The sequence below is a fragment of the Danio rerio genome, chromosome 4 (genome assembly GCF_049306965.1).
Source record: "Danio rerio strain Tuebingen ecotype United States chromosome 4, GRCz12tu, whole genome shotgun sequence".
Classification (NCBI taxonomy): Eukaryota; Metazoa; Chordata; class Actinopteri; order Cypriniformes; family Danionidae; genus Danio; species Danio rerio.
In genome coordinates, this window is record NC_133179.1 from 2,176,449 (window position 1) to 2,183,746 (window position 7,298).

Here is a 7,298-nt window from a genome sequence, read left to right on the forward strand (position 1 = left end):
TCGATGTACAAACAAACGAAAACAGATCAAGGTGAGCCAAGAACCCCGATCTTTTTCCGTACATGAATTTACTGCATGCAAGGGAAATGCACAGACCACTGAGTCACTGAATCTTGTAGCTTGTTTTTAGGTTTTTATGCTTTTTATTGATGCACAAATTAACAAGTGTCTTAGGATTGTTGTTTAACATGGGAATCAAACCCACAATTCCCAGATCACAGGCCTGATGGTATCCACTGAGCCACTGGTACTTCTGCAGCTCTCTGGTTTTCACAGGACCATGAGCTGCTGCTTGTTTTTTGGTAGAGTTTTCACAAATGTTGCCTGAAATCAAAACCTGAAATCCCCTTCTCCTCTTGTTTACTTCAGTCCATAATATCTGAAAACTGACCAAACAGCCTCCTGTAAGCTCAGATGCTTTCTGATTTTAAGCAGTCAGAAAATCTTTCTAAACACTGAAGAAATGCTTTTCCTTCTCATTCATACACTTTTATTTTGAAACTTGTCAAGATCATTCATATTCTTGAGTCTCATAGTTATATAGTGAGTACATTCTATAATATGAAGCATTTAATACACATCAGCTCATGAACATTTTATTTGACAATTCACAACAACACAACTCCTGGATGAATAAATGTTTTATTAGTGCGGTAAATCCAGCACACATAAGCTCCATTCTGATGTTGTTACCTTGTTAAAGCGATCAGCAGAACAGGTGCAGATTCTGATAGACTCGTTCACAATCATCCAATCAGACGCAGCAGAGAATCAAGGTCTGCTAAACCAGCTACTCATCATGTGGACACTGAAACTGAAGATTAATACCTTTCAGATGTAAACAATCAGAACAAATAATATTGATGTGATCATGAAGTATCAGACATCTTACATTGATGAAAACATCTGAAAGACTGAGAAAAATAAAGCAGGTGTTCTGCGGTAAACTTTCAGAGAATCAGTCCAAAACATGCTAACGTCCACTACACTATTTCAGTGTTTATATTGATCTATACCATTATAACGAGAGATTATAGTGTGTTTAATACTGAAAACTTCTCAGTACATAAACCATTTCTGCATCAAACACAATCATTTGCTTTAAACACACTATAATCTGTCATTATGGCAGAGTAGATTAATGCAAACACTGTGAAATGGTGAAAGTGGGCAGTGGCAAGTTTTAGACCGATTAATTGAAATGATGATAAAAGTGTTTAAATGTAATGGAAAAAATCAGATAAAGAGCATGAAAAAGTGAAAAGTGGTTTGATCGAAGTTGCACTTTTTTTCGCAGCACAAACACAACTCAAACATTAAACAGCTCACAGATTCTGACTGAACTGAAATCAATCTATACAAACTTGCAAAATGAAAGAAAGTTTTGAAAACAAAAAATAAAGTTGAGCATAAAATAAATAAATAAATGCAAATCTCCAAAAATTGCAAAGCAAAAATTAACTTGAGAAATAAGAAATGGTTTTGCAAAAAAATAAAAAATAAAAAAATACAAGGGGAAAATAAAGTTTTAAGAAATAAAAAATGAAATTTGCAAAAAAAAAAAGAAAATCAGTGCAATTTTTTTTAAATATTTGCAATTTTATATATAAATATATATATACACACACACACACATTTTTATAGCATTGCTTTTACTAAACCCATCCATAAATTGCAATGCTCATTATGATTTGCTTTTAGTCAACTGTGAGTTTGTTATAAAATGACAAATATAATATAGAAAATAAATATATAATTATTTCTAGTGACATTAGAGCAGTGGCGCCCTCCTGTAGCGAAATCTGGTAATTACAGAGCAACAAATACTGTAAATAACTCAATACAGAAACAAACAAAAATCATTAAACAATATAAATAACGTCAGGAAAACTTAGCTTAGTACAGAATAGTTTTAATATAAACATTTATATAATATAATATATTATAATAGCTATTGATGAAATTTTATATATATATATATATATATATATATATATATATATATATACATATAATTCATTGTAGTGAGGTTAGAGCAGTGTCGCCCTCTTGTGGGTAAATTTTGAAGTTACAGCAGAGCAAATCAAATGCTGTAAATCATTCAAAAATGAAACAAAAGACTTCATTGAACAAAGTAAATTATGTCAGGAATACTTATTATATATTATATTATAATATAACATGATCTAATGTAGCAATTGATAAAATAAAAAAATAATTACTTCAAAATAGTTTTAATAATCATTAAACTAAATAAAAAATACCAAGAAAAGTTATAATATAATATAATATAATATAATATAATATAATATAATATAATATAATAGCAATTGATAAAAGAAAAAGCAGTGTCGCCCTCCTGTGGTGAAATATGGGAATTACTGAACAGCAAATGATCAAATACTGAAAATAATTCAATACAGAAACAAACAAAAAACATTAAACAATAAAAATAACGTCTGGAAAACATAGCTTAGGAAAATAGCTAGTACAGAATAGCTTTAATAATCATCAAACAAAATAAATAATACCAAGAAAAGTAATATAATATAATATATTATAAAAGCTATTGATAATATATAATTCATTGTAGTGAGGTAAGAGCAGTGTCGCCCTCTTGTGGGGACATTTTGGAGTTACAGCAGAGCAAGTCAAATGCTGTAAATCATTCAAAAATGAAACTAAAAAATCATTGAACAAAATAAATTATGTCAGGAAAACTTATTATATATTATTTTATAATATAACATGATATAATGTAGCAATTGATGAAATAAAAAAATAACTACTTCAAAATAGTTTTAATAATCATTAAACTTAATAAATAATACCAAGAAAAGTTATAATATAATATAATATAATATAATATAATATAATATAATATAATATAATAGCAATTGATAAAAGAAAAAGCAGTGTCGCCCTCCTGTGGTGAAATATGGGAATTACTGAACAGCAAAAGATCAAATACTGAAAATAATTCAAAACACCTTTAAAAACAAAATCACTAAACTAAACAAATAATGCCAGGAAAGGTAATATAATACAATACATTACATTATAAATAAATATAATACAATGTAATACCAATAAAATAAATAAGAAAAAATAATTAAATACATAATTGATTGTAATGAAGTTAGAGCAGTGGCACACAAACATTAAACAGCTCACAGTCTCTGACTCAAACTCACCTTCACATCTGACTCTCCGACATGAGAACATCAGGAGGCTGAAGACTGTAAATAACTGTTTTCCTGCTGCAATCTTTTTCTGAACACAAACATAAGTGATGAAAGACAGAATAATAGTTGTCATGCATGTACACCTGCTGAACCGTGCACTTCTTTGCAAAAAGAGCCACAAAGCATAAGTGTCTTTTGGATTGAGACGTACATGTGTAAATAAGCTTTTCACTGATGTATGGTTTATTAGAAAAGGACAATATTTGACTGATCACAACTACTTAAAATGTAGAATCTGAGGGTTATAACAAATCTACATATCGAGGAAAAAATAAAGTTGTTTAATGCATATTACTAATGAAAAACAGAAATCTTTATAAACTTATCAGTGAACAAACACAGTATACAAATGTCTATGCAACAAGATCTATTTAATATGATGGTGTGGGTTTTCTGATGGATGTCCAATCTGGATGGAGTAGCACGTATAATTTCTCATGTGTTTGTATTAATATTAATATAATAATAATACTAATAAAGTTGAATGTGTAAGGGCCTGATTATATGATGACCGCAGCGTCATCCCACTACAGAGCAAATCTGGAATAATATGTGTGTGATTGCTTTTCTGTGTGCCAAATGATTTGTTTTCTCAGGATCTACCAAATCAGGTCAGAGGCCATGGAGATCTCTTGAGTGGACCTGGACTCTTAAAGCATTAAAAACAACTGTTTCTTGAGTTATTTGCCATTTTACATGTTAAATCTTTTAAAGTTGTTGCCAGTTTGGATGTTGATTGTACCAGTTTTTATAAGGCGGCTGAAAAAAAGAAAAAAAAGAAAAGTGTTTAATAATTTCTGAGTTGTTTTCTTGATTGTAATTGCAGCTACTCATTAAATCTGTGAGATGCTACTGTTCATTTCATCTATTCATTTGTGGATCTGTATTACAGGTCTGGGGTCAGCTTTGAATACACTAGTGGCTGTTTGACTGGTATGTGATGCTTAGAAATTCATTGGAAGCTACTGTTCGGTATTATGCACTCACACACACACACACACACACACAATCACACACACAATCACACACACAATCACACACACAATCACACACACACACACACACACACACACACACACAGAAATTTTGTGTGTCTGTCTGTCTTTTAACCAATCAGGTTAAACACCTACATATATGATGCAGTTAATGACGTACTGTGTAGGCCTGTCACCATATCTATTTTATATTGCATGTTCATTTGTTTGTTTTGTTTATTTATAGAGCACCTTTAAAAACAACAGATGTTGACCAAAGTGCTTTACAAAAAGACCAGCACACAAAATCTTTTGCATAAGTATAACTATATATATATATATATATATATATATATATATATATATATATATATATATATATATATATATATATATATATATATATATAAGCAGAATATATAAAACAGATTAAAATTAATTATTTGCAATCAAAAAGCAAGAGACAGAAGGTGATTTTAAAAGAACAAAGAACACTTAATATTTTATTCTTAAGAATATTTAATTTAGCTATAGTCATTTTAACAATTTAATAATCAGGCATTGCAATCAGAATGTGAAAACGCATATCCTAAATAATAATTATAAATGTTAACAGTAAAAGTGCAAGGTAAAGAGTACAATATCTGCTGCCAGAGCTGTTTTCAGTAATTGACAGTAAATACTATAGTGTGTTTAACCATAGTGACACTGAGACCTTCAATAGTGACATTTTGCACAATCAGCTGAAATGTTGCTAGAATCGGTTACGTATGGGCGATATATACGGCATCACCAAAAATGATTGAGTTCATGTTGTGTGATCAGCATATATTGATTATTGTGACAGGTCTAGTAATGTATTTATGTTGTTGTTTTCAGATTGTAAGCAGAGCGGCCTCTGAACTCTATGAGAGTGTTGACGCTGGCTTCTGCTGATGAAACTGCAAACTATCATCAGTAAACTTTCTGTTTGATTGAATCTCTGACTCCAGCTCCTCTTCATCTGACAGACTGCTTATTCAAACTGTTGGTTCCCCTACAAGTATTTGAGTGAATTTTGATTGTGTTTTGAATGTTTTTTGATTATTGCCAAAGCATAGCCATGCAACTTCACTGGTTTTGTGGCTCAGGGTCTCATAACACTTTAGAAAGTATAGAAGTTTAGTTTAGCTGTGAATATTTCAATTCAAAACGCATCTTCATACACGGAAAAAAATTATTCAAAGATGATTACTTGGATTTTTTTACGTTAAGTGGTTGTAAACAATTTATTTTATTGTGTTGAATTTAAACAAAAAATTAAGTTGAACATTATTCAATTTAAATTGTTTAAATTCAACACAAATAAATTGTTTGCAACAGTTCTGCATGCAACACTTTTTTTCTTCCAGCTTTCACCTCCTAAATATTCAGTTCTGTTTAAAAATATCATCTATAATATTCAAAAGGCAATTTTCAGCTCATTTTATTTCAGTCCAGCAAAAACAATAGATCGCAGACTGATCTATCTCTAACTATCTGACATCTCCAGAGCTCTGCTTTTTTTACCAGCAGGTGGAGATGGAGCAATGAAACATTTCATTCCAATTTGAACCACTGAATTTATAGAAGTGAATTTCTGAACTGAAATAAAATGAGCTGAAAATTGCCTTTTGAATATTATACATGATATTTTTAAACAGAATTGAATATTTTGGAGGTTAAATCTGGAAGTTGAATATGAAGTATAGAATTTGAGTATTAAGATGTGTTTTGAATTAAAATATTCACAGCTTAAATAAACAGCAGTGTTACATTTCAGGAAAATTGAAGTGAGTAAAATGCCAGCACTTGCTAATTCAATGTATTATTTTTTTCAGTTAGTGCTATTTTAGTTCGATACATATGCACTGATTTTGTTGCACAGTTTTTCAAAGTGCATGTCTGTAAATGAAAAAGCATTGAAGACAGCTAAATATATATTACAGTGTTAGATTTTTTCTTTTGGCATCTTATGGATCAATTCCAGAAATCACAGACATTTATTTACAAGAAAAATATATGTTAAAAATAGAAATGCAAGTTGTACTACATTTCTCACTTTTCCTTTAACGTCACTGAACATGCCAAACAATATTTCTCTAATGTTTGCAAGCCTTTATCTGTGGGAAGATGTCTCAATTTCCTTCAGGACACCCTTATTTGTTATGGTTTTTGTGTAATATAAAAACTTCAGGCCTTATATTTGTTGTTGTGTTTGGAGATCAAACAAGTGATTATGTATTTTGAATGGTTTTTTGATTATTGCCAAAAATACAGCCATGCAACTTGACTGGTTTTGTGGTTCAGAGTCTCATAACACTTCAGAAAGTTGGCAGCAATGTCAGGATATTTTTACACAGAGATTAAGAAGACAAAATCTACAGCTTTACACGCCATTCAAATGTGTGGACTTCTTGTGTTTTTGCATGCCTGTAAATCTAAAAGCATTGAAGTCAGCTTAATATATCATTTAGATTCAGCTATCTTTATTTACTCTGCCCTACATAGTTCAATTCCAGACATCACAGACACTTATTTCAAATAAAAATACATCTAAAAAATTGAAATGTACCTATATTACTTTCTTTTCTCTTTACTGGACATGCCAAGCAGTATTTCTCTAATGTTTGGAGGCATTTATCTGTGCAGATTTCTCCATTACCTTCAGGAAACCACTATTTATTAGGGTTTTTGTTTAATATAAAAACTTGATAGCTTAAATTTGGTGTCATGTTCTTACCTTGTGTTTGGAGATAAAAGAAGTATTGAACTTGATGCAATCCTTGTGTTCTAGTTGAATTCGCAGCAGATTTATTTATTTTACAGCTAAACGTTTCAAACAAAAACAAACAAACAAACACGGCGTCATCTACAAAGTAATCAGTTGTTTCTGCTTATTATTATTTTTCGAATTGCTTTAATATTTTGGTGACATCTATAAACTTAATTTCAAAATAACTTTAGCTGATATCTAAAAGATGGTTAACTGCTAACATTTACAAAAAATAAACATATCAAAGCCAAATCCTGACGTGAGATCCAATCAAATGCTTTCTGT

The 7,298-nt window shown here is 30.3% G+C and overlaps 1 long non-coding RNA gene across 1 annotated transcript; it reads right to left on the reverse strand.

Moving 5' to 3' along the window:
• Window positions 1-115: 115 nt before the first annotated feature.
• On the reverse strand, window positions 116-7,298 carry LOC141381549 (uncharacterized). Its single transcript, XR_012401695.1, has 4 exons — window positions 6,981-7,298; window positions 3,195-3,273; window positions 694-808; window positions 116-386 (listed from the first exon to the last, which is right to left on the reverse strand). It is a non-coding gene; the product is annotated as an uncharacterized lncRNA (long non-coding RNA).